We start from the raw sequence: 27,336 nt of genomic DNA, 5'->3' as shown, positions 1-27,336 counted from the left end.
CATAAGGTCCCTGTAGAAATACTTTATCTTTCAATAGTATATACAGTGTTTAAAAAGGCAACATGTTGTAGAATGCAATTCATTCTAAGATGTGGCAGTATACTAAATATAAATCTTTGTATAGCAGCATGTTTCTAAAACACCTAAAGCATTGCATATGAGGAATGTATAAAGACTAAGGATATGTAAGTTACCCATTTTCAAATAACTGAAGGGCTGCCATGTGATAGAGAGTACCAACTTATTCCATGTAACACTTAAGAGTAAGATTTTGGCAAGAAGTAGCTGAGAGAGAATTTCCTGGGGGTCCAGTGGCTAAGACTCCACACTCCCAAAGCAGGGGACCCAAGCCTGGGTTCAATCCCTGGTCAGGGAAGTGGATCCCACGCATCTCAATTAGGAGTTCCCATGCTGCAACTAAAGAATGAAGATCCCACCTGCCACAACTAAGACCCCTGCACAGCCAAATAAATAAAATAAAAATAAATGAAATTGTATATATATATACATGTATATATATATATATATGTAAAGAAGTAGAAAGAAGTAGCTGAGAAAGAGGCCAGAGCTTGGTTTATTATAAGGAAGAATTTCATAGCAGTACTTTTTGAAAACAGGAACACATGGCCTCAGGAATCAGTGAGTTCCTGGTCCCTAAAGACAGTCAAGTGATGTCTACCATGATGTACAAGCAGAAAATGGTGGCATGTGCACTCTCAGCCCATTAGATATTAATATATAAGTTCCTTTCTAACACTGTCACTAAAGATCCTATACAATTTAAATCCACAAAAAAGGGGAAAATAGCCCACTGAAATTTAAAGAGTAGGAACTAAAAAAAAATACAGTTGGATCAAAGCATTTGATGAAGAGAAAAAAAATGGTAAAACAATGTAAATTGATACAAGGCATGCATAAAAATGTTAAGTAACACTCATTATTTCAGTTATTCTGGTTAATATACCTCATAATCATAATATAGGGTTTTATAACTATAACTAATTATATAGCTAAGGTCACTGGGGTTAAGTGATTTGCCTAAGGTCATAAAAGAGTTATTATTTTTATGAGGAATTACAGTCAGAATTTTGACTCTGAGCCAGGTTCCTTTTATTTTGCATTTGAACTGCCACATACTCCAAACCATAATGATAAAAGGTTGACTTTATTAACCAAAGACATTGCAAAAGTTACTATCAGGTGAATGATGATACAAAGGAGAAGAGTCAGTGGGTCAACTATTTATTCATTATTTATCAAATACCCTCTCCACATGGGGTCAAATGCTATTCCTTTTCCATACTATCTCATCTCATTTTACTCTCATAATTACAGGAGGTGGGTATTCACCTCAACTTGACAGATTAGAGAAATTAATTAGCTTATTTAAGGCCATGCAATTTGAAAAGATAACAATTGGAATTTTTCACCTGGATTGTATCAATTAAAATATGCAGAAAATTCAAGTTAAAAAAAAAAAAAAAAGAACTCTTTAGTTTCAGGAGACCAGGTACTTTATCCAGTGATTACAGGGTGGTTGTTGTTGTTTTTTTAATCTCCCTGTGATTCTCTTTGCTATTTATTATATAAAATAGCTTTATTTGAACCATAGCAAATTAGTTATTATTAGTAATACAACTGATACTATTTAATTCACAGGTGTTCCACTATGCTATTATTGTTTTTAAATAAAGGTGATTTATATTTTACCAACAGAAAAAATTAGAAATTAACTTTTGATGTATACCAGGTGTGCTATGCCTTCCACAAAAGTTTTCCCTTTCTGGGCCATGAGACTGTCATGACTGCCTTTAAACTAATAATAATATTTCATTTCCTGTGCACCTGCAGAAGAGTCTGAAAAATTCTTTCTTTAAAGGCAATTTGAGTTTCTTTTTGATTTGCTTAAATAAATATATAACATTAATATCTTATAGGCCTAGGGCAAAATTGAGTTCAGATATGGAAGAGAATACAATTATTATTTGTTTTAATTGAGCATTCAGGGAGTAGTTTTTTGCCAATTTCAGGTACTGTGTACCAAGCCTCTCTTGCATCCATGGAATACCATCAGTGTTTTCTTGTAGGCCTACTGTGTGTGCTGGGTGTTGTGCTAGGTGATTTAGATATATGAGGAATAATATCTTTACCCCTCATAGGAGAATAGCAAAGGTCAGCCAGCTGTTATTCTGTTATGCTATCACTGGGAATGTCTTGGTATTTTTCATCTCTCATGTATCTTGTGTTTAGAGGAGTTTTCACATTGAACACCTTACGGAACAATCATTTAGCTTGGTTTGCCTTGAAATCAGAAATCTTGGAGAAGGAAATGAAAGGGTTAGCTGATGGAATTTGCCAGCATTAGTAACTCCCAGGGAGCTGAATTCACAGCTTAATTTGCAATACAATACTCACTTATTAATTTGGCCACCTGCAATGTCCTTTCTTTTCCTTTTCTTCTCATCAATTGCCTCTTCACCGTATTGCCATGTCTTCCCAGCAGCATCCCAAACACTGCTCCTAGCCTATTATTCACATTTTCATTTTATTGCAAATTTATTTTATGTATCTGCCTCTACAATTACACTCTGCAGGCATAGCATATTATTTTCTTCAGCCTCTGCCCCAGCACCTAGGAATTAAAATGAATGTGTGGATGAATGAATGGCTGGCTGGTGGATGTACTGCAATACGGCTTCAGAGTCTCCAACCTGTTTAGAGCACAGCCCCCTCCTTTGCACAGGAAGGCTGGAAAAAGTTCAGTGTGACAAAAGACCAGATGAGACCTGGATTTGTAACGCTGGCTTGTATCTTGCTGGTACTTTCTCCAATAAATGAACCTGTTGTGATTTCACTGCTTTGAGGCCTCCTTAACAGCCTTTCAATTCCTTCGTTTTAATGGCTCAAAGGAAGTTGTTACAATGTTTGCAATGAATGCAAATTATGGATCCATAATCCTGAGTGTCTCATAAAGAACCTTGCTAAACAGTTATTGTACCTATACAACAGCGTCTCTTATAAAATCCCAATGAATCAGCTTTAAATAAAACCATTCTCGCCCAAGTCTGTAGTGTGCAATTTTATAAGAAACTCAACAGGCTTTTACACACCTCTCGCTCCAAAACATCCTGCATAGTGGAAGAAAAAACCAGAACACTGAAAATGAGGCTTATAAAAGACTGACATTCTTAGGTAGATAATGCTTCTTTCAGCTAAATAGTAAAAACTCCTGGTTTAACTTATTCTGTCACATGGGTACTTCTTGCGGGGAGAAAATTTAGCCTTATGGAATCAAAACCAACCACAGATATTATTTGAAAATATGTTACATGTATTTAAAAATAGCACCTTTCCCTCATTTTATATTTAAGCTTATAAAACCATTTCATATTTGCATTATTTCATCTCATCCTCATAACAGTTCCATGCTGCTGGGTTCTTGGTATTGTTGTCAGCTTACATACTTTGTCTCTAGTTTAAACACATTTTATACAATCCTCCACGTACCCACATGAGTGAACTTTTTAGCGTACACACTCGATATCTGTTATCTTTCAGATCAATACTCCTATCTGACAGAAAGCAAAAATGATAAAACCCCATTTGATCTACATAGGGGGCTTTTCAAGATCTGCCTGATTACCTTGTTAGCCCCATCTCTTTCCACTTCCCTTGTTTTTCTGGCTGTTTCCTGCTGCAGTGGGGACCCCTCCAGCCCCTGTGTGCACCGTGTTCTCACATCTCCATTCACATTCTTTTCATTGAGTGAAGTCAAGCTCTGCCCTAAGCTGTTTCTTTGAGGGCTTCCCTGATTCTAACAAGCAGACATAGAAGAGCCTTCCTTGGGAGATCACTGACTGACTACTTTATCTGACTTCATTACATGTGTTTTCTTACACAATTATTTCCTTCTACAATTAAAATTCCTGTAGGTTAGATTCTTAAAACACACACACACGGACACACATACAAACTTTTAATCACAACTGGCATAGTACCTGATGTAGCAAAAACGTAGGCATAATTTTTCAAAGCCAGTGGGAAAAGAACGGTGAATAGGTGAGGGCAAGTGGCCGATGCACGCCTTGACTCAAGACCCACTTTTCCAAGAAACTATTCCCCTTCCATTTCATATTCATTCTCATCAAAGCATGTGGTTTGTTCCCGGGATGGGCAGGCAGAGAGTCGGGCCTGGTCCCTCAAAACACGAGGGTCTCTCTTCCTACTTGCAGTGATTAGTTTGAAGTGGGCCACCGGCCTGTGCAGGACCAATCAGAGTCTTCTCGTGGCCTCTAATCAGAAGGATCAGAAACAGTTTCTGTCTTCTTCCAGGATCTCCAGCTATCAAGATCAACGAGTCTGGAGCTGCCATGCTGCCTATCATGTGGAGAGAGCATGCCTAAAAATTAAGCTGCACCGAGGAAAGCAAAGCTGAGACATGGAGAGATTGGTACAGATGGCCTGCTGGGACAACTCATTCTTGACAGCCTTACCAGAAGTCCTTGAACTTTCAATTGCATAAGCCAACATAGTCCCTTTTTATTTTCTTAAACTACTTTGGGTTGGATTTCAGTCACTTGCAATAGAAAACGTTTGGATTAATACAGTGATCATGATAAAAATTAACAAGCAAAAGAGAAAATCAAGCAAGGTCATCCAACTCCATAAAAAAGTGTCCTTTCAACCCCAAACCTCTGTCTCTCTATTGATAGAGCAAGTTGGGATGAAAATATTTACAACACAGAATGCTCCTCCTGTTCTTCCATTTTCCTAAAATGAATCTTGAATGAGCTTGCTGAACATTTCAGAGTTCACAGAAATAAACACAGAACTGTCTTTTAAAATGGCAAATGTTAACAGCTCCTTAATTATAAAAGTACCATTGAATATTTTATAATAAAGCACATTTAATAAGACAGAATTAATAAGAGTATGTACTGTAATTGTTCAAAACTTAAGCAAGAATGAGGAACTGTTTACATGTTGCAAGAGAGGGTGAACAAGAGGAGGGAAAAAAAAGCCCAAACAAGAGTCCCTTCTATGCTCCTGGGTGCCGTCCCAGCTCAGCTTTCTGCTTCTTCTGCAGTCCTTGCTGTCAATCACTAGTGGAGAGTAAATGGGAATTTATGTCCAGCATAAAATGCTGTCCAGTAGGTAGTTCTGTAAGATTTATATGCATACATTAAGTCAGTCTGTCCTTTGCCATGTACCTCCAATAAACCTTGTGGTTCTCCCTCATCATTTCATGCCAAATGAAAAGTGGTAATATTACCAGATTTGCAGTTAATTATCATGAAATATGATGCCTAATGATTTAACATCTTTGTTAAGAAGCCATGGTAACACGAAGCACAGTGCTGGAAAACATCATTAAAGCCATCGTTTATCCATGACATTTACATCTCGTTTGCAGTTAAAAAAAAAAAAAGTTAATTGACAAAGCACATCTATACAATATTTATTGAGAAAATAGCTCTCTCTCCTTACTGCCAGTTAGTTTGGCATATTAAACCTTTATTTATGGGATCTAGCTTTTGTTATCCTTTTGAATGACCTTGAAAGTGAGTTATGCTTCCTTCCCTTTAAATTGAATATATGGGAAAATAATCCTCCCTTGACAACGGAGCTCAGACTGATATAGGAGAGTTGCTTTGCATTTCACTTCCATGATGGGCAAACAAGTTCCCCAAGAATTCCATGAAACTGTTGTGAATCTTGATGAGACAAATGTCATATAACTTCTCTTTTGCTAAATAGAAAATGTTTTTAGAGAGGGCTCACTGTAATTGTCTCCTCTCTAATGTGTATCTCCAAGCCATGCTCACCCTCAAAAATATTCCAAGAATATTCTATGATTCTACTTTAAAAAGTCTAATATTAGCACCAGCTTTTCAAAGATGCAAAATACTATGGATTCACTGGGCCATAGGGATCCAGCTCTAAGACATTCTGACTCAGTTTTGTGTCTCCTCAGTTTGGTGCACTCAATCTAAAGAACTTTATCTGTGTTTCTAGAATGGAACGCACTATTTCCTAAACAGCAGCCTTACTTCATCCCCCTCCTGTAAAATAGCACCTCTTCCTTTCTCCAGCCTGCGTTATGTCTTCATAAGCCTCACCTCCACTTGATATATTTATAAACATACGTTTATTCCTTTGAATATTTGCTGTACTCCTCCTCACCACCAATTAGACTTGACTGCTTTTTAATGGACTTGTTGGGAAAATGTGAAATTTCCCAATTAGAAATAAGGAATGTGTTGGACCTTTTTAAACGTACTTTGAGATCCTTGGGCATAGAATGGAATCACCATGGAAGCATTTAATCAGTATGGTTTGAACCCAAGGTCAAGGGATGCCCTTGAGTCAGGGGCCTAGGTACGTGCTATCTGTTTCCCTGGCCCCATCCTCAGAAGCCTTTGGAAACATTCTCCTCCTCTCTCCTCCTCTCCTTCATCAGCTTTCATGGATTCGTTGCCTTGATCTGTTTCCCCACTCCCTTTGTTCTTCACATTTAAGAAGGTAGCTGAATTTAACCTGTTTTTTTTTTTTTTTTTTCCAAGCAAGAAATACTCCTTTATTTTTAAGCAGGTGAAAGAGGTAAAGACGGGATAAGGATTGGGATGAAAACAGTAGTAGTCTTGGTAGAGTTCAGTAAATAAGGATTTATGAATACTTTCTTATGGAAGTATTTAGAACTGTCACATGTATATCATATGAGTAAATGTTCCCCCCAAATAGAAACTTACACCTTACAACACTTTAAAGTGACTTTTAAAAAACAGTCAAAGAGAACTGACTCTCGTGAGTAGACCAAAACTTCTGATTAGATAAAATTCTCCCAGCCACACATACAAAGGAGAATCTTTACTATCAATAATAAAATATGACAGACCACACAATTATTATTTAATCATTACCAAAAATAAATCACAATTTAAAATATGAACATAATAGTTATCATATATTAAACAACGGTCACTTGGAGGTAGATAAATAGATTAGACAGATGGATGGATGGATGGATATAAGGCACTGTTAGGCCAGGTTTAGAAATGATGAATGGCATGGCATTCATGGAGCTTCCCACGGTTACACAGCCAATAGTGTAGTTGTTAACCCACTTTCTTGCCACAAACTGGTACATACAGCCATATCAATACTCCAGAGAGCTAAAATAATTTATTTCCATGTTTCATTTAGTCAGAAAAACTGTTAGGCTAGGTATACATAAATTTCCTAGGCAAAGCAGCAATGTTTTCTCAGCAAAATAAAGGGGCAAGAACTATGACAATACCTAATCAGATTATTTAGCAGAAGAAAAAATTTCAATCAAATGTCAAAATGCATAGGAGGAAAGATAATTTTATCAAAGACTGTCAGTCAGTTCAGTTCAGTCGCTCAGTCGTGTCCGACTCTTCGCGACCCCATGAATCGCAGCGCATCAGGCCTCCCTGTGCATCACCAACTCCTGGAGTTCACTCAGACTCATGTCCATCGAGTCAGTGATGCCATCCAGCCATCTCATCCTCTGTCTTCCCCTTCACCTCCTGCCCCTAATCCCTCCCAGCATCAGAGTCTTTTCCAAGGAGTTAACTCTTTGCATGAGGTGGCCAAAGTACAGGAGTTTCAGCTTTAGCATCATTCCTTCCCAAGAAATCCCAGGGCTGATCTCCTTCAGAATGGACTGGTTGGATCTCCTTGCAGTCCAAGGGACTCTCAAGAGTCTTCTCCAACACCACAGTTCAAAAGCATCAATTCTTTGGTGCTCAGCTTTCTTCACAGTCCAACTCTCACATCCATACATGACAACTGGAAAAACCGTAGCCTTGACTAGACAGACCTTTGTTGGCAAAGTAATGTCTCTGCTTTTCAATATGCTATCTAGGTTGGTCATAACTTTCCTTCCAAGGAGTAAGTGTCTTTTAATTTCATGGCTGCAGTCACCATCTGCAGTGATTTTGGAGCCCAACAAATAAAGTCTGACACTGTTTCCACTGTTTCCCCATCTATTTCCCATGAAGTGATGGGACCAGATGCCATGATCTTCGTTTTCTGAACGTTGAGCTTTAAGCCAACTTTTTCACTCTCCACTTTCACTTTCATCAAGAGGCTTTTGAGTTCCTCCTCACTTTCTGCCATAAGGGTGGTGTCATCTGCATATCTGAGGTTATTGATATTTCTCCTGGCCATCTTGATTCCAGCTTGTGCTTCTTCCAGCCCAGCGTTTCTCATGATATACTCTGCATATAACTTAAATAAGCAGGGTGACAATATACAGCCTTGACGTACTCCTTTTCCTCTTTGGAACCAGTCTGTTGTTCCATGTCCAGTTCTAACTGTTGCTTCCTGACCTGCATATAGGTTTCTCAAAAGGTAGGTCAGGTGGTCTGGTATTCCCATCTCTTTCAGAATTTTCCACAGTTTATTGTGATCCGCACAGTCAAAGGCTTTAGAATAGTCAATACAGCAGAAATAGATGTTTTTCTGGAACTCTCTTGCTTTTTCAATGATCCAGCGGATGTTGGAACAAAGGAGAAAAGGAAAGATATAAGCATCTGAATGCAGAGTTCCAAAAAATAGCAAGGAGAGATAAGAAGGCCTTCCTCAGTGATCAATGCAAAGAAATAGAGGAAAACAACAGAAAGGGAAAGACTAGAGATCTCTTCAAGAAAATTAGAGATACCAAGGGAACATTTCATGCAAAGATGGGCTCAATAAAGGACAGAAATGGTATGGACCTAACAGAAGCAGAAGATATAGAGAAGAGGTGGCAAGAATACACAGAAGAACTGTACAAAAAAGATCTTCAAGACCAAGATAATCATAAAGGTGTGATCACTCACCTAGAGCCAGACATCCTGGAATGTGAAGTCAAGTGGGCCTTAGAAAGCATCACTAAGAACAAAGCTAGTGGAGGTGATGGAATTTCAGTTGAGCTATTTCAAAACCTGAAAGATGATGCTGTGAAAGTGCTACACTCAATATTCCAGCAAATTTGGAAAACTCAGCAGTGGCCACAGGACTGGAAAAGGTCAGTTTTCATTCCAATCCCAAAGAAAGGCAATGCCAAAGAATGCTCAGACTATAGCACAATTGCACTCATCTCATACGCTAGTAAAGTAATGCTCAAAATTCTCCAAGGCAGACTTCAGCAATATGTGAACCGTGAACTTCCAGATGTTCAAGCTGGTTTTAGAAAAGGCAGAGGAACCAGAGATCAAAGACTGTTCAGTTCAGTTCAGTTCAGTCGCTCAGTCATGTCCGACTCTTCGTGACCCCATGAATCGCAGCACGCCAGGCCTCCCTGTCCATCACCAACTCCTGGAGTTCACTCAGACTCACGTCCATCGAGTCAGTGATGCCATCCAGCCATCTCATCCTCTGTTGTCCCTTTTTCCTCCTGCCCCCAATCCCTCCCAGCATCAGCGTCGTTTCCAATGAGTCAACTCTTCGCATGAGGTAGCCAAGGTACTGGAGTTTCAGCTTTAGCATCATTCCCTCCAAAGAAATCCTAGGGCTGATCTCCTTCAGAATGGACTGGTTGGATCTCCGACTATAAACCTCCTTAAAAGAGAAACATGGACCTCATCTGTTATCCTTACAGAATAATGTTCATTTACCTCTGAGGTTTTCTCCAAAAAGGAAATTTTCTTAAAAATCTGAACTGAATCTGGTCAATTTTCTGACTATGAAACTACTAATTTAAGGAACATACAATGAACACGGAAACATGTTAAATAATACAATTGAGATGTAATCAGGTAAATCTAGATGCAATCCCTAAATCTGGACAGAAGGAACTCTGTGGAACAAAGAACCCAATTGCTCAATAAATAAATAGCAATGAATGACAGAGACACAGAGATAGAGAAAATGAGTAAACAATATAAAAACAACTACAAAACAATCAGTGAAAACTAAACAATGACAGTCTGATGATATGAAGGAAATTAAGTTAGTGTTAATTTTGTCATACAATAAAAGTATTATGGTTATGTTTTAAAAGTATTCTATTTGCTAGAAATATATACGGATATTTTTGCAGATCAAATGACATATCAAAAACTGTTTTAAAATAATCCATGGACTGGGAAAACACAGGAGAGGTTACAGATAATCATTTAGGATATGAGATGATAACTCTTGAAGTTATGTGATGGGTACATGGGAGTTTATTATTCTGTTATTTCTAGTTTCATATTGATGTATAATTGCAATTATCTTTGATAAAATATTAGAAAAAATCACTAGGTTGTATATGGATAAATTAAACACAGTAAAAAAATAATATTTTCTTTAAGCTGTGTATTAAGACATAATAGACATACAGTGAAAGCTTAAAAGCCCAGCATAAAGATCTGATACATGTATATATTGTAAAATGATTAGCACAATATGGTTAGTCCAAAACCTCAGTTACATTGTGTGTGAGTGTACATCTGTATGGTGAGAACTTTTAAAATTTACTATCTTAGCAATTTTCATAAACAGTACAATATAGTTAACTATAATCACCATGCTGTATACTACATCCACAGAACTTACGTATTTTATGACCAGAAGTTTGTGTTCTTTGACCACCTTAACCCACACACTCTTACCCTACCCCATAATTGCCAATCTGTTCTTGGTTTCTATGAGTTGATGATGTCCCATGAGTCTTAAAGGCTTTACTCACTCTTTTTTATCCATTTGTTTTTCTTTTTACTTCACTGACTGAATAATCTAAATGATCTGCCATCTAGTTCATTGATTGCTTCTTCTGCTTGGTCAAGTCTGCTCCTGAAGCTCTCTACTGAACTCTTTAGTTCGGGCATTGTTTTTCAGATGTGGGATTTCCATTTGTGTGATAGACTTTTTGATAGTTTCCATTTCTGCATTGAACTCATTTTGTTCTTGCACTGTTCCTAATTTATTGTATTTCTCTGCATGTTCATGAGTTTGGGTGAACTCCGGGAGTTGGTGATGGACAGGGAGGCCTGATGTGCTGCAATTCATGGGGTTGCAAAGAGTCGGACATGACTGAGTGACTGAACTGAACTGAATGTTCATGTGATTAACTGAACTTCTTTAAGAGGATTATTCTGAGACCTTTGTCAATCCATACTTTTCTTGTTCTTTAGAACCAGTTATTGAAACTTCATGAGTTTCCTTTGGTTGTGCCAGTTTTCATTCCAATCCCAAAGAAAGGTAATGCCAAGGAATGCTCAAAATACCATACAACTGCACTCATTTCACATGCAAGCAAGGTTATGCTCAAAATCCTTCAAGCTAGGCTTCAGCAGTATATGAACCAAGAACTCCCAGATATACAAGCTGGGTTTCAAAGAGGCTGAGGAACCAGAGACCACATTGCTAACACTCTCAGGATCGTGGAGACAGCAAATAGCTTCCAAAAAAACATCTACTTCTGCTTCATTGACTACACTGAAGACTTTGACTGTGTGAATCACAATAAACTGTGGAAAATTCTCAAAGAGCTGGGAGTACCAGACCACTTTACCTATCTCCTGAGAAACCTGTGTGTGGGTCAAGAAGGAACAGTTAGAACCAGATATGGAACAACTGACTGGTCCAAAATTGGGAAAGGAGTATGACATGGCTGTATAGTGTCTCTCTGCTTATCTAACCTCTATGCAGGATACATCATGTGAAATGCTGGGCTGGATGACTCACAAGCTAGAATCAAGACTAATGGGAGAAATCGACAACCTCAGATACACAGATGATACCACTCTTAGGGGAGGCTAAGTGAAAACTAAGAAATAATTACGCACCAAGTTATTGAGCTCTTCTGGTCTGGACTCCTAAATTATCTTCTGAATTGCACTCTCCTTGTTCTCTCACCTACTCTCTCTACAGTGGATTTTCAGGAGAAGTAAAACACAATTCTAAAAAATAAAGCATGTAAGTTATTAAGTTATTAAGCATTAAGTTATTACACAGAAAAATGAAAAAAAATAGTACATGAGTACAAGCAGCAAAAGACGTGCCAGAGAAGAAGTAACAGAAGATAGAAGTCCGCCTGAAGAAACAAGAGCACCCTAGAGTCTGATTGTAAGTTTCTTATCTGATCAAACTAATAGCCTTTCAGCATACCGAGAGATTGGTATAATTCATCTTGCCTTCAGGAAACACACTGATGTTCTCCTTGTAACACACTTATTAACAAAAGGCAGCATACTTGGTATCAGTGGAAACGCTTCTCGCTGAAAGTAACATTCCAAGTCAGCTGACTAAAACATGGAGCAGAATGTGTTTACTCAAAAAGCAAGGGGTCCTGAGATGAAGTGGCTTTGACACTTTCCATATTTCCTCTCTGCCATCTTCAGCCAGTTAGGTCTGTCCTTAGCATCCATCCCATAATATTTGCAAGAAGCTTGCTATATTTTATGGCATCATAAGAAGACTCCATAATATCTACTGCTAGGAAAGTAACTTTTTTTTTCCCTTATGTGATTAATTATACAAAGCAAAAAAAAAAAAAAAAAATCCTTTCCTTGAGGTCCCCAGCCTACTTCTCTGATGTTTCATTGGGAAGAACTGGATCAACAGTCCGCCCGCAAGCCATTTGCCAATGGCATAAATGTGATCTCCCTAATAGGAAGCTAGCTAATCAGGTTTACCCTGAGGTAAAGTGAAAAATGGATGAACAAATAGAGTTCTGCTGGGCAGGAAGGAAGGCTGAATATTTGTTAAATAGGTACCTATACTTTGGGCCAATGTTTCTCCAACTTTAATTTTGTTAGAGTGCAGAATTTGATTGACAAATGAGGAAAGTTAGCAGAAATCCCTGATAATGGGGATCTCTGAAGCAGTGGGATTTCTGCTCACTTTTCTAATTTTTCAAGGTCACTGTATATTGACAAACTGAGAGAATGGCAGAGACAAACAGGATGGTGTTTAATAAGTACACTTGGGAAGAAAAAAATAAATAAACTGTACCAATAAAAGCCTGGGAATGGTGACAAATGTCTACATATGACAGAATAAAAGCTCTCAGGCTCCCAGTGATAGCAAGCTCTATTGAAATACTGCAGTGATGTTACAGTTATAAAACTTATCCTGCCTTTGGGATGCCTAACGGTGCATAGATAATGTTCTGAGTTACAGAGTTTTAAAGGATAAAGATTTTAGGCCCCTTCAGGGCACCCAGAAAGGAACTGTAGCAGACTTGTAGTAGGGACAAGTTACTAGAGATGGACAAAGAAAGAGGACTTCTCCTTCTGAGAAGTTCAAAAGGCACACCTAAGCCAACTTCTGGAGAAGTCAATAGCACCCCACTCCAGTACTCTTGCCTGGAAAATCCCATGGACAGAGGAGCCTGGTGGGCTGCAGTCCATGGGGTCGCTAAGAGTCAGACACGACTGAGCAACTTCAGTTTCACTTTTCACTTTCATGCATTGGAGAAGGCAATGGCACCCCACTCTAGTACTCTTGCCTGGAAAACCCCATGGGCAGAAGAGCCTGGTGGGCTGCCGTCTATGGGGATCGCACAGAGTCGGACATGACTGAAGCGACACAGCAGCAAGCCAACTTCTGGATATGTCCTGACATGACAGGGATGACTGGCTGATGGGAAAAGCGAGCAGAATTCAATAGCAATCATGACAGGAGCCCTGAGTCCAACCAAGCTTTTGAGTACTCCAGTGTCATTGGGTGCTTTGCTTAACTTCTCCAACTCTCCTTCCTTATAAAATGAAGTAAACAATACCTTTCAGAACTTCATAAATGTTAAAGAAAATAGGAAATGTGTCGGGCCAGGGTAGATGCTTAATAAATGGGAATACATACTATTGTAATGGTGTGCATGCTAAGTTGCTTCAGTCGTGTCCAACTCTTTGTGACCCTGTGGACTGTAGTCCACCAGGCTCCTCTGTTCATGGGATTCTCCAGGCAAGAATGCTGGGGTGGGTTGCCATATCCATCTTCAGGGGATCTTCCCAACCCAGGGATCAAGCTGCTATCTTTTATGTTTCCTGCATTGGAAGGTGGGTTCTTTACTGCTAGCGCCACCTGGGAAGCCCAGGTGTCAGTTCCTGTGCTGCATACAACAGGGGTCCTTAAAGGGATACGGAAATAATAGTCCAGTATTCAGTGCACACTTGACATGTAGGCGTCACACGAAGGTCCATCACCTCACCTATTGCTCCCTGCACCTCCATAATATCAGTCATAAGAAGGTGTATTATTAACTCTTGGGGGAGGCAGTAGTGTTCTGTGAACATCCATCATTTCTCTCATCCCAGCCCCTCCCAATCCAACCATGTGTGCCCCAGAGTTTCGCAAATGCTTCCTAAATGTAAAATGGTTGTCAAGTGCACCTGGTTTTTCCTAGAATTCCGGCTATGTTGCATTTCTGTTCACTTGCAGTGCCGTCAAAAAAAGGTAATGTCTGATTAGACTGGATTCCATTTCCTGGTAATGAAAGGAGTTGAGTTCTATTGGTTGTGTGTGTGTGTGTGTGTGTGTGTGTGTGTGTGTGTGTTTGCCTAAAACCTGCAATAAGTAGTTAGTGGAAGCTTCTTTCTTTAAAGGCAAGAGCTGTAGAGACTTTAAAATATATTTTCTTCTTTGTCGATAATGGCTTATATTTGGGTCTTCCTGCAGAGTGCAGAAAATCTCTAAATCGTTCTTGGAGACACATGAACAGAAAGGCCATGGCATTTTGAACCCTCATTGTTTCCTTCTTTACAATTACCCATATGACCTTTGAAGAAGCCATCTCAGAGAAACACCTGGGATTCACAAGCCAGGCTGCTGAGCCTGGCTCCTCTGCAGATTCCAGACTGTTAAGACACACTTTCAACCATCCCTAGGCTGGGAAGTTAGGGCTTCTGCCTGATTTTAAAGAATATATATTCCAGAGTCAAATCACAATTCACAATCCAATTCACACTCATCAGTCAACAACACAAATCAATCTCTAAGAACACAACACAGTGGCATTTTTCAAATTCAGTAGCTTGAACAAGGTAGTGAGAAATTGATGGGGAATGTAAAGAGTAAAAACACCCCTACTGGGAGCTGTTCATTTGAATTTCCTGAGAACATTCTTACATTGGGGTGGTTTAGCAATAATTCTATTTACAAGCAGTAATTAATGACGATGGTATTAATGAAGGTGATAAGGGTAAGTGCAATAACATCTATCGAGTACTTACCAGGTGTGAGACCCTGTGCTAAGAACTTTATAGGTATGACCTCATTTCCTCCCTTAATCCAGGGCAAGAATTCTGACAAATTCTAGGTTAAGAGTCAACATTAGGATAACACATTTTTTCTTGGTACGCAAATCTAGGACACAAGCACAGCTCACCAGCCTTGAGGGCAAGGACTTTGCATTTGATCTTTAATGGCACCACATAGTCTCTGACACAGAAGAGATGCCACCAGCGTTTGTGGAATGAATTGGGCAAAGTTGGCCAAGGTTTCAAAGTTCACACATCTGAATTAGTTTTATGAAACTAATGGAGTTTGATAAAATTCTTCAGTATTACTACATAACTGAAAGTGATGACAAGGACTTCCCTGGTGGTCCATTGGTTAAAACTCTGCCCTTCAAATGCAGGGGGCATGGGTTCAATCCCTTGTTTGGGAACTAAGATTCCACATGCCCTGTGGTATGGCCAAAAAAAATGACTTAAAAAAATTGATTACAGATCCCTGTCCTGGAGTAATGTCCAACTGGTAATGTCCAATCCATCATAGATTGATAATATTGTAAGTCGAAAAATGCATTTACTACACCTAACCTACCAAACATCACAGCTTAGCTCAGCCTAATTTAAACATGATTAGAACACTTACTTTAGCCAACAGGTGGGCAAAATCATCTAATGTACAGCCTATTTTGTAACAGGGTTGATTGACTATCTCATTTAATTTCCTGAGTACTGTATTTAAGGTGAAAAGCAGAATGTTGCCTAGATCTAGAATGGTTCTAAGTATATGGCTGACTGGGACCTGCCCAGCATCAAGAGAGAGGGTCATACGACATGTTGCTAGCCCAGGAAAAGATCAAAAATCCAAGTATAGTTTCTATGGAATGCATACAGTTACCATACCTTCATAAGTACAAAAATCACAAGTCAGGAACCATCTGTCTACTTTGATTGTAAATTCTTTATAATTAGGATTTTACTTTTATAATCAAAAGCAATCAAAATTTATACAAATTTCAATTTGCAATGAAACATTTTTATTTCTGGGATTATTTGATTCGTGTTTATCTTTCTCAGGAGAAAATTAAATCAATGAAGCCAGGAACTCGTTTGCTTTACTCATGACTTTGCCTCTGCACATAGGAGAGCACCTAATACATGATAGGTGTTCAATAATTAATGAATGAATGAACAAAGCCCAGCATTCCCGCCTGAGTCAAAACTTGAGAGAAGTATGAAGAAGAGTTAGAAGATACAGGTCCTTCATCAGTTCAGTTCAGTTCAGTTCAGTCGCTCAGTCGTGTCTGACTCTTTGCAACCCCATGAATCGCAGCACACCAGGCCTCCCTGTCCATCACCAACTCCTGGAGTTCATTCAGACTCAAGTCCATCGAGTCGGTGATGCCATCCAGCCATCTCATCCTCTGTCGTCCCCTTCTCCTCCTGCCCCCAATCCCTCCCAGCATCAGAGTCTTTTCCAATGAGTCAACTCTTCGCATGAGGTGGCCAAAGTACTGGAGTTTCAGCTTTAGCATCATTCCTTCCAAAGAACACCTTCCTACCAAAGGACAAAAAATTTAACTGTTCCATTGTTAACACAACCCTTTCATTAGTTCAACAGAAATAGGACAGAGGAATAGAAGTCAAGTGAGAAAGAGAGACACACAACAGCAACGTTGTATCAAGAGTCAGCACTGGAGGAAAAACCAAAATCACTTGTAGAAAAGCGGGGTCTGACATGCACCAAGACTGGTTTGGTTCTATGTGCTCGTGAATGTGAAGGGCACACCGTCCTAGTGCCGCTAGGCATCAATCTACTGGAGCCTAACTGGGAAGTATTTAAAATGCAGCCTCAGTCAGATTGGACTCTAATCAAAACAAACAAAAAAACCACGCTGCACCCCGTGTTCACTGTAGCAAAATTTACAATAGTCAGGATGTGAAAGCAACCTAAATGTCCACCGATGGGAGAATTGATAAAGAAGATGTGGTACATATGTACAGTGGAATGTTACTCAGCCACAAAAAAGAAACAACAACAACAATTGCCATTTGAAGCAACATGGATGGATCTAGCGATCGTCATACTGAGTGAAGGAAGGCAGACAGAGAAAGATCAATGTCATACGATATCTCTTGTATGTGGAATCCTAAAAGAAAATGGTACAAATGAACCTATGTATATAGCAGAAGTTGAGTTACAGATGTAGAAAACAAACTTAAGGTTACCAAGGGGGAGAAGGAAGGGGGAGGGGTAAATTAGTACTATATATAAATCAACAATTAATAAGGACCTCCTCAATACTCTGTAAGGGCCTATATGGGTTGTTGTTGTTTTTTAGTCACTCAGTCATGTCCTACTCTTTCGTGACCCCAGGGACTGTAGCTTGCCAGACTCTGTCCATGGGATTCTCCAGGCAAGAATACTGGAGTGGGTTGCCATTTCCTTCTCCAGGGGATCTTTCCAACCCAGGGATCAAATCCAAGTCTCCTGCATTGCAGGCAGATTCTTTACCACTGAGCCACCAAGGAAGCTCAGCATGGGAATAGACTCTAAAAGAAAGTAGATATATGTATAAATATGACTGACTCATTTTGCTGAATAGCAGAAAGTAACACAACATTGTAAATCAACTATACTCCAATAAAATTTAATTTTTTGGAAATGGAAGTTTTATTTGCAGCTGGACTCTCAGCCTACTAGTAATGGATCTTGATGGCTGTATATAGGCTTGCCTCTCTGTGTGAATCCCTGAGATTCCTCATGTCTCCTGCTTCTCACCAGTCATGAGGCAAGGCTGCTTTATTAAGCTCTTAGAACTGTCTTAGCTCACTTCACCCTTAATAGAAGAGTAAGGACCTTGCAGTCATCATTATAACAATAGCTACTGTTTATTTAATGCATGTGCACCAACCAACCACTGTGATAAGTACCTGGCTTACATTATCTTCAGTCCTTACAACCTGGCCAGGTAGATATTAGTATTCCCACTTCAAAGATAAAGAAACCAATGCTCGGAGTAATTACATAAGTCATTCACTATTGTAGCTATTACAACAGTGGGGAAGGCAGAATTGGAGCACACTCTATTGTCAGACAACTCCAAGACCTGAATTCTCCCACCATCCGCTATGCACTGTGTTCCTGCAAACACAGCACTTGATTATCAGAGCCAACAACTGTATCCAGATGCTCTATGTGACAGCGGAAGAATCACTTAGCTACCCAGACAGTCCTTCCCATCTCCAGGTCTTCTGGAGTTCTTTTACACTTAGTCAGCAGTTGTCTTAAAAAGTCAAAATCTCACCATCACTCCTGCTGTTCATTTTCTTTGCAGTTCACAGTAGGGAAAGTGTCAGTTGGATAGGAAAGCTGAATTTTTAGGATCTCAGGGCATGGTGTATTTCCTTTCAAAGTCAAGAGAAGAGCACGACCAAATATAAAAACTTACCAACAGAAAGAAGTACCATGATAAATACAGACCAACTAGGAGAAGGAATACTCGGGTCACAGGAAAGGAGTGCTGGATGGGAAGACTGACTGGCAATTGCAAACACTAGTCCATATGAAATGTACCTCACTTGGAAGTACGGTACATTTGTACCTTACTTAAATAATCTGTCTTATCAGATTATTTAAATAATCTGTCTTATCAGATTATTTAACTTTGCAAATTGGACAAGATAATTGACCTGAAAGTGATCAATGTCTTCTTCCCAACAGGCATTCAGAAAGCGTCTGTTCATTCTGTGCCTTCAGGACTACTGAGTTCCCACCATTCACACAGTGGATGTGAACAGTACGGAGTTCCACTGTTTACACAGTGGATGTGAACAGTTGTACATACAGGGCTGGAGAGGAACAAAAGAGCAGCCTCTCGCCAGTGAGCTTGGGGTCAGACTCATTTCTGTGTTAAATGCTTCAAGGACTGATTGTTATAAATATCAAAAAGAAAGTCCTGAGAACCAGTTTACTCATCGTTGACTTATGATGGAGAAATCTTGACCCCATAAAACGAAATAATTTTTCCTATAAGAAGCTTTGGAATGACTTCCCAGGAACCAGCCTCTTACAAAATGCAAGTCCAACTATGATTTGACTAGATAGATCCAATACTCTATTTAATATACACCAGGAGGTCGGAAGGGAGAACTTTGGGAAACTTTCCAATGTTTCTGTGAAAAAAAAAAAAAAAATAATGAATGCAAAGAATCACAAAATGTTAATACAATGAGACAGCACTAAAGCCTCAAAATAGAAGTTTATTTTAAACAGAGTTTTATATATCCATAGACAATTTTCAAATTTCCCTTTTTAGCACATAATTAATTTCCTAATTAACTAATTAGACATTCTAGCAGGCTTAAAGACTACAGAGGTTAAATACATAACTATTTAATGGTTACTGTCACTCGAAAAAAATGGTGCTAATAAGGGTTGAGTTCTTCGAACAAGTTTTTCATTTTTCCCTAAGAATATAATTGTGTGTTAGGCAGTGCTTTATTACAGATGTTAGGGGTGGGCAGGCTAGGAACAAATCCCAAGTATCTAATTTGAAAATCTAGCATTTCAGAGATGGAAGTATAGTGTTTCCACATACCTGTACTTCCATTAACAAGAGCCTGTTGACTAACCACAGTTGACCACGTGGTGTCTTAGGGGAAAGGCAGTTTGTGTTCTGAAAGTATTTCTGGATGTACTCACCCTTGTTAGATTAAAATTGGGCTTTGGGTGGGGATGAGAGTTGGCTGCCCCAAAGATGAATGGGGGAGGGTAGGACAAAAAAAGCATCTTTCTCCACAGAGACTTAGGGTTCAACTACTTTTCACATTCATTCACTCATCAAAGTGATCATTCTTTTAGCAAATATATATAGAAACCATATTATATGCCAGAAAAAGAATAAAGCACTATATAGGTATTGCTCATTTATCCTACAAATGCCAGTGATGTTTTAGCAAGAAACTCGGAAATAGTCTGCTTTATTGACTATTCCAAAGCCTTTGACTGTGTGGATCACAACAAACTCTGGAAAATTCTAAAAGGGATGGGAATACCAGACCACCTTACCTGCCTCCTGAGAAGTCTGTATGCAGGTCAGGAGGCAATAGTTAGAACCAGACATGGAACAACAAACTGGTTCCAAATAGGGAAAGGAGCACATCAAGGCTGTATATTGTTACCCTGCTTATTTAACCTATATGCAGAGTACATCATGCAAAATGCTGGGCTGGATAAAGCACAAGATGGAATCAAGACTGCTGAGATAAATATCAATAACCTCAGATATGCAGATGACACCACCCTTATGGCAGAAAGTGAAGAAGAACTAAGAACCTCTTGATGAAAGTGAACGAAGATAGTGAAAAAGCTGGCTTAAAACTCAACATTCAAAAAACGAAGATCATAGCATCCAGTCCCATCACTACATGGCAAATAGATGAGGAAACAATAGAAACAGTAACAGACTTTATTTTCTTGGGCTCTAAAAATCACTGCAGATGGTGACTGCATCCACGAAATTAAGACACTTGCCCCTTGGAAGAAAAGCTATGACAAACGTAGACAGCATATTAAAAAGCAGAGACATTACTTTGCTGTCAAAGGTCTGTCTAGTCAAAGCTATGGTTTTTCCAGTAGTCCTGTATGGATGTGAGAGTTGGAACATAAAGAAATCTGAGCGCTGAAGAATTGATGCTTTTGAACTGTGGTGTTAGAGACTTTTGAGAGTCCCTTGGACTACAAGGAGACCCAACCAGTCAACCCTAAAGGAAATCAGTCCTGAATATTCATTGGAAGGACTGACGCTGAAGCTGAAGCTCCAATACTTTGGCCAACTGATGCAAAAGAACTGACTCACTGGAAAAGACCCTGATGCTGGAAAAGACTGAAGGCAGGAGGAGAAGGGGACTGACAGAGGATGAGATGGTTGGATGGCATCACTGACTTGATGGACGTGAGTTGAGCAAGCTTCAGGAGTTGGTGATGGACAGGGAAGCCTGGCGTGCTGCAGTCCATGGGGTTGCAAAGAGTTGGACAGGACTCAATGACTGAACTGAACTGAACTAAACTGACTTTTACCTTCATATATCTTCTAGGATTTTTTTTTTGGAGGGGAAAGTGGGGGTCATTTGGTTTCCTTATTTTGCAGGGCCTGAAGTTTATACAGTTTTAAATGCCTATTTATCAAAAAGAAAATGCATTTAAGCTGTTATGTGCAAGCATGGATGCATGCATGCATGCATGCGTGCTAAGTTGCTTCAGTCATGTCTGACTGTTTGTGATCCAACGGACTGTAGCCCATCAGGCTCCTCTCTCCAGGGGATTTTCCAGGCAAGAATACTAGCGTGGGTTTCCATGTCCCTCTCCAAGGGACCTTCCCTACCCACGTGTTGAACCCGGGTCTCTTAAGTCTGCTCCTTCAGCAAGCAGATTCTTTACTACTAGCACCATCTGGAAAGCCCAGCTGAAGTTGTATTAACTTCATGGGAAATCTGCTTCTTGGCTCTGCTTGCCAATATCTTCTAATCTCATAATCTGTGCTTGAGTTTTCTAACCAGATAGGTCACCAACCATTTAAGTCACCAACTTAAAAGCAGTAAGTTTTCTGGACTCTTTTAATAAATGAAAATTCTCTTAGTTTTCTGGACTCTTTTAATAAATGCAAATTCTCTTAAATGAGATCACAGCTTAAGGTGTTACTGTCACATAACGGGGCTAGGAGGTGCCAAATATACATTGAAGTAATTAATTAATTAAAGTGGTAAACAGAAGCCTTGTTATCCAGGCAGAGAGTGGAAAAGCAAAGGGCAAGAGGGTTTCAGGGGCACCCATGGAAAATAATAGGGGTTGAGAAGGCAGGTGCAGGCAAAGCATGAATTGTCTTCCTCACAAGTCTCTCTCTGGGTCTGCCTGCTCAGCAGTCACAAAGTTGCATCACAGTCCTCAGTATTACAGTGACAGCTGCTGCAGCAAACCCTAAAGGACAGAAGGTGGACCCGGAGCCTATGAACAAATCTCCTCAGGGGACAGTTTGCAGAACAGAATAATCATTCTACTGATTATACCATCTTGCTGCTGCTGCTGCGGCTAAGTCGCTTTAGTCGTGTCCAACTCTGTGCGACCCCATAGACGGCAGCCCACCAGGCTCCCCCATCCCTGGGATTCTCCAGGTAAGAATACTGGAGTGGGTTGCCATTTCCTTCTCCAATGCATGAAAGTGAAAAGTCAAAGTGAAGTCGCTCAGTCGTGTCCGACTCTTAGCGACCCCATGGACCGCAGCCCACCAGGCTCCTCCATCCATGGGATTTTCCAGGCAAGAGTACTGGAATGGGGTGCCATTGCCTTCTCCATACCATCTTGACTATAATTTTATTCCAAAGAATTACCTTGAGAGCCAGGACAATATTTATCATTAGTCATTTCACCTTAAAATGTACTTGCCTGTCCACTTTTCAGTTAGCAATAACCCATGAATCTCCGGCAACCACAGGGAGAGAGGTGGATAGGGAAGGAGAGGAGGGGAGTTGGCTGCTAGAGAATGGGTGAGCAGAAGGCTGGGAAGGATGAGACGAGTCAGACCCTGAGGGAAAGCCTTGTTCAGGTACAGGAAGAGGCAGGTAGACTGAGCCCTACTGATTTGGCTAGCCTGTGTAGTTGCAGAGTCTGTATGAGGAAGAGTCCAGGACATGCTCTCTGGGAAGGCTGCGATAGTGAACATTTTTATCTGCATCCCGTGGAGAGCTGTGAAAGTAGCAATGTATAATCTGACAAAAATAATGTAAAGATATAGAAAAGGCTCCCATCTGAACCACATATTCTGTCAAAGGATTTGGGAATGAATGCTGTTGATAATGTTGCCACCCATTCAGAAGAGGCTGATGGAAATCTTGTGGTTCTGGGGTTTTAAGGAAGATAATTCAGAAGGCATTTCTCTTCTGAAGAGACAATGAACAGAAAGAAAAAGAAAATCGATTATGGTACAGGCTGCTACTTCCTGTTTCCCAACGTCTGAAGGGAAGGCACTTTTTTCCGGGGAGTTCATGGGTGGAGATTCCAGCTGCTATCTTGGCCATGACCCTGTGGGAAACATGGTCACTTATTCATTTGCTTGTTCAATAGTTAATTCATTCCCTCATTCGTAACCCTTAAGATTCCTAGATTCTCATAGTCTGACCCCTATATTGAGGCAGAGAGTTCAAACAGGAGGGAAAGAAGGGAGAAGGGTGAAGGCAGGGAGGGAGGGAAAGAAGAAGGAAGACAAAACAGGATTTCTAGGGGAGGGGTGTCTCCTGCTCCCCCCCCAACCCCCACCCTCTCCTCCACCCCGTCCACCTTTCCCAGTTTTAGATTCATGCAATAAAAAGGCCAAACTTTTTATTCCATTAAAAAAAAAAAGGATTTCTAATCTATTTTAAAAACAGTTTTAATTTGTAAGAATTTTAATTTTTAGATGTTTCTTTTTTTAATATAAATTTATTTATTTTAATTGGAGGCTAATTAATTTACAATATTGTATTGGTCTTGCCATACATTGACACGAATCCACCATGGGTATACATGTGTTCCCCATCCTGAACCCCCCTCCTACCTCCCTCCCCATACCATCCCTCTGGGTCATCCCAGTGCACCAGCCCCGAGCATCCTGTATCATGCATCAAACCTGGACTGGCGATTCATTTCACATATGATATTTTACATGTTTCAATGCCATTCTCCCAAATCATCCCACCCTTGCCCTCTCCCATAGAGTCCAAAAGACTGTTCTACACATGTGTGTCTCTTTTGCTGTCTCACCTACAGGGTTATCATTCAGTTCAGTTCAGTTCAGTCACTCAGTCATGTCCAACTCATGAATCGCAGCATGCCAAGCCTCCCTGCCCATCACCAACTCCCAGAGTTCACTCAAGCTCATGTCCATCGAGTCAGTGATGCCATCCAGCCATCTCATCCTCTGTCATCCCCTTTTCCTCCTGCCCCCAATCCCTCCCAGCATCAGAGTCTTTTATAATGAGTCAACTCTTCGCATGAGGTGGCCAAAGTACTGGAGTTTCAACTTTAGCATCATTATCGTTACCATCTTTCTAAATTCCATATATATGCATTAGTATACTATATTGGTGTTTTTCTTTCTGGCTTACTTCACTCTGTATAATAGGCTCCAGTTTCATCCACCTCATTAGAACTGACTCAAATCTATTCTTTTTAAAGGCTGAGTAATACTCCATTGTGTATATGTACCACTGCTTTCTTATCCATTCATCTGCTGATGGACATCTAGGTTGCTTCCATGTCCTGGCTATTATAAAGAGTGTTGCGATGAACATTGGGGTACATGTGTTTCTTTCAATTCTGGTTTCCTCAGTGTGTATGCCCAGAAGTGGGATTGCTGGGTCATATGGCAGTTCTATTTCCAGTTTTTTAAGGAATCTTCACACTGTTCTCCGTAGTGGCTGTACTAGTTTGCATTCCCACCAACAGTGTAAGAGGATTTCCTTTTCTCCACACCCTCTCCAGCATTTATTGCTTGTAGACTTTTGGATCGCAGCCATTCTGACTGGCGTGAAATGGTACCTCTTTGTGGTTTTGATTTGCATTTCTCTGATAATGAGTGATGTTGAGCATCTTTTCATGTGTTTGTTAGCCATCTGTATGTCTTCTTTGGAGAAATGTCTGTTTAGTTCTTTGGCCCATTTTTTGGGTCGTTTATTTTTCTGGAATTGAGCTGCAGGAGTGCTTGAATATTTTTGAGATTAATTCTTTGTCAGTTGCTTCATTTGCTATTATTTTCTCTCATTCTGAAGGCTGTCTTTTCACCTTGCTTATAGTTTCCTTTGTTGTGCAGAAGATTTTAATTGTAATTAGGTCCCATTTGTTTATTTTTGCTTTTATTTCCAATATTCTGGGAGGTGGGTCATAGAGGATCCTGCTGTGATGTATGTTGGAGAGTGTTTTGCCTATGTTCTCCTCTAGGAGTTTTATAGTTTCTGGTCTTACATTTAGATTTTTAATCCATTTTGAGTTTATTTTTGTGTATGGTGTTAGAAAGTGTTCTAGTTTCATTCTTTTACAAGTGGTTGACCTGTTTTCACAGCACCACTTGTTAAAGAGATTGTCTTTTCTCCATTGTATATTCTTGCCTCCTTTGTCAAAGATAAGATGTCCATAGGTGCATGGATTTATCTCTGGGCTTTCTATTTTATTCCATTGATCTATATATCTGTCTTTGTGCCAGTACTATACTGTCTTGATGACTGTGGCTTTGTAGTAGAGCCTGAAGTCAGGCAGGTTGATTCCTCCAGTTCCATTCTTCTTTCTCAAGATTGCTTTGGTTATTCGAGATTTTTTGCATTTCCATACAAATTGTGAAATCATTTGTTCTAGCTCTGTGAAAAATACCATTGGTAGCTTGATAGGGATTGCATTGAATCTATAGATTGCTTTGGGGAAGTACACTCATTTTCACTATATTTATTCTTCTGACCCATGAACACGGTATATTCCTCCATCTATTAGTGTCCTCTTTGATTTCTTTCGTGATTCATGGGGTCGCAAAGAGTCGGACATGACTGAGCGACTGACCTGAACTGAACTGAACTTGATTTCTTTCACCAGTGTTTTATAGTTTTCTACATATAAGTCTTTTGTTTCTTTAGGTAGATATAGTCCTAAGTATTTTATTCTTTTCGTTGCAATGGTGAATGGAATTGTTTCCTTAATTTCTTTTCCTATTTTTTCATTATTAGTGTATAGGAATGCTATCTCCAATAACATGTACGTGCTAAGTCTCTTCATTCATGTTCAAGTCTTTGTGACCCTATGGAACGTAGCCCACCGGGCTTCTCTGTCCATGGGATTCTCCAGGCAAGAATATTGTAGGGGGTTGCCATGCCCTTCTCCAGGGGATCTTCCCAGCCCAGGGACTGAACCAGAGTCTCTTAAGTCTCCTGCATTGGCAGGTGGATTCTTTACCACTAGCACCACCTGGGAAACCCCTACCAATATCATAATTCTCAATAATGATCTTATACTCCATTTCCTCCTTTTTTCTACCACAGTTTTCTGAAATCCTGTTCTGCTCTTGGAAACCTCCTTCTCAAGCAGAACGCATCAACTGAAACAAATCTACAACTCTCCCTTTTCACAGTCTCTCCTCAAATGTCAGCCTTTCCCCGTCTGTTTCTCTGTCTTCTTTCACCAACTTCCCACACTCACCTCCCACTTCCTGATTTTTGTTTGTTTATTCTGCCCAGCCTCCAAATCCAAAGGAAAAAAGCCAAGAGATCTGTTGATGAGAAGGGGTGGACAGAGGGAGAGGCTAGTGGCCTCCCAGTGGGTTGGGTCAGAGGTGGGAGGCTCACAGTGAATGTCTGACACTGTTCCACGTTCACGACACACACTGGACAAAAAGTATTGAGAGCCTTTTTTGTGCCAGGCGTCCTTCTGGGCTCTGTGTACCTGCAGGTGGCCAAGGCCTGTCCCTGCCCTCCAGACACCGAGCAGAAAAACAGTGTGGTTGGCAGAAAAGCAAACAGCAAATTACAACACTCTGAGACAGGCTCTCTTCCAGATTTGAGCTCAGAACTTTGGGGTCTCTGGCTGGAGGCAGGGGATGAGTTCCCAGGAGGTATGCGGCAGACTCCAAAGCACAGTTATTAGAAGTTATCTGGGCAGGCGTGGGCACACAGAGGGGAGGACAGTTCTGCACCCAGACATGTGAGGGGCCTGAGGATAGAGAGATTTCCCCTGAGGCCCTTACATGGCCTTGTTCCCACAAACACTCCTTCCTTTGCATTGCTTCTAGCTTGCGACTTTAGCCCCTAGCTGTCTCTTGCCACGTCTCTAACCAAATCCAAACTCTTTAAACCAATGGCTGCTCATCCCCAAGAATAATTCCTCCCTCTTCCTGCTAAAGCCTACAAACACTCTGCCCACCTTCCCCAGTTAGACTCTTTGCCCAGCTTTCTCATGCCCTGCCAGTCAGGAATAAAACAGAGGCCCTCACACTCATGGTGCCCTTGCCAGTGGCTGGTCTTCTTGCATGGAGAACTGCACAGAGGCAGACACAGACATCCCATCTGGGCCACTGTGAGGAGTTCTGTGTGAATAAGCCAACAAGTTGGGGGTGCCAGCAAGCATGGTGGGAGACAGGGTCTTTGGGGGTGATCA

At 40.3% G+C, this 27,336-nt stretch overlaps 1 protein-coding gene across 3 annotated transcripts in view; it reads right to left on the bottom strand.

Moving 5' to 3' along the window:
- The window catches only part of MACROD2 (mono-ADP ribosylhydrolase 2), a 2,330,645-nt gene that overhangs the window by 914,573 nt on the left and 1,388,736 nt on the right, over positions 1-27,336 (bottom strand).

Source organism: Bos taurus, chromosome 13 (genome assembly GCF_002263795.3).
Source record: "Bos taurus isolate L1 Dominette 01449 registration number 42190680 breed Hereford chromosome 13, ARS-UCD2.0, whole genome shotgun sequence".
NCBI classification, from domain to species: domain Eukaryota; kingdom Metazoa; phylum Chordata; class Mammalia; order Artiodactyla; family Bovidae; genus Bos; species Bos taurus.
The sequence above is the reverse complement of the archived record's forward strand: the minus strand, read 5'-3'. Positions and strand labels throughout refer to the sequence as shown.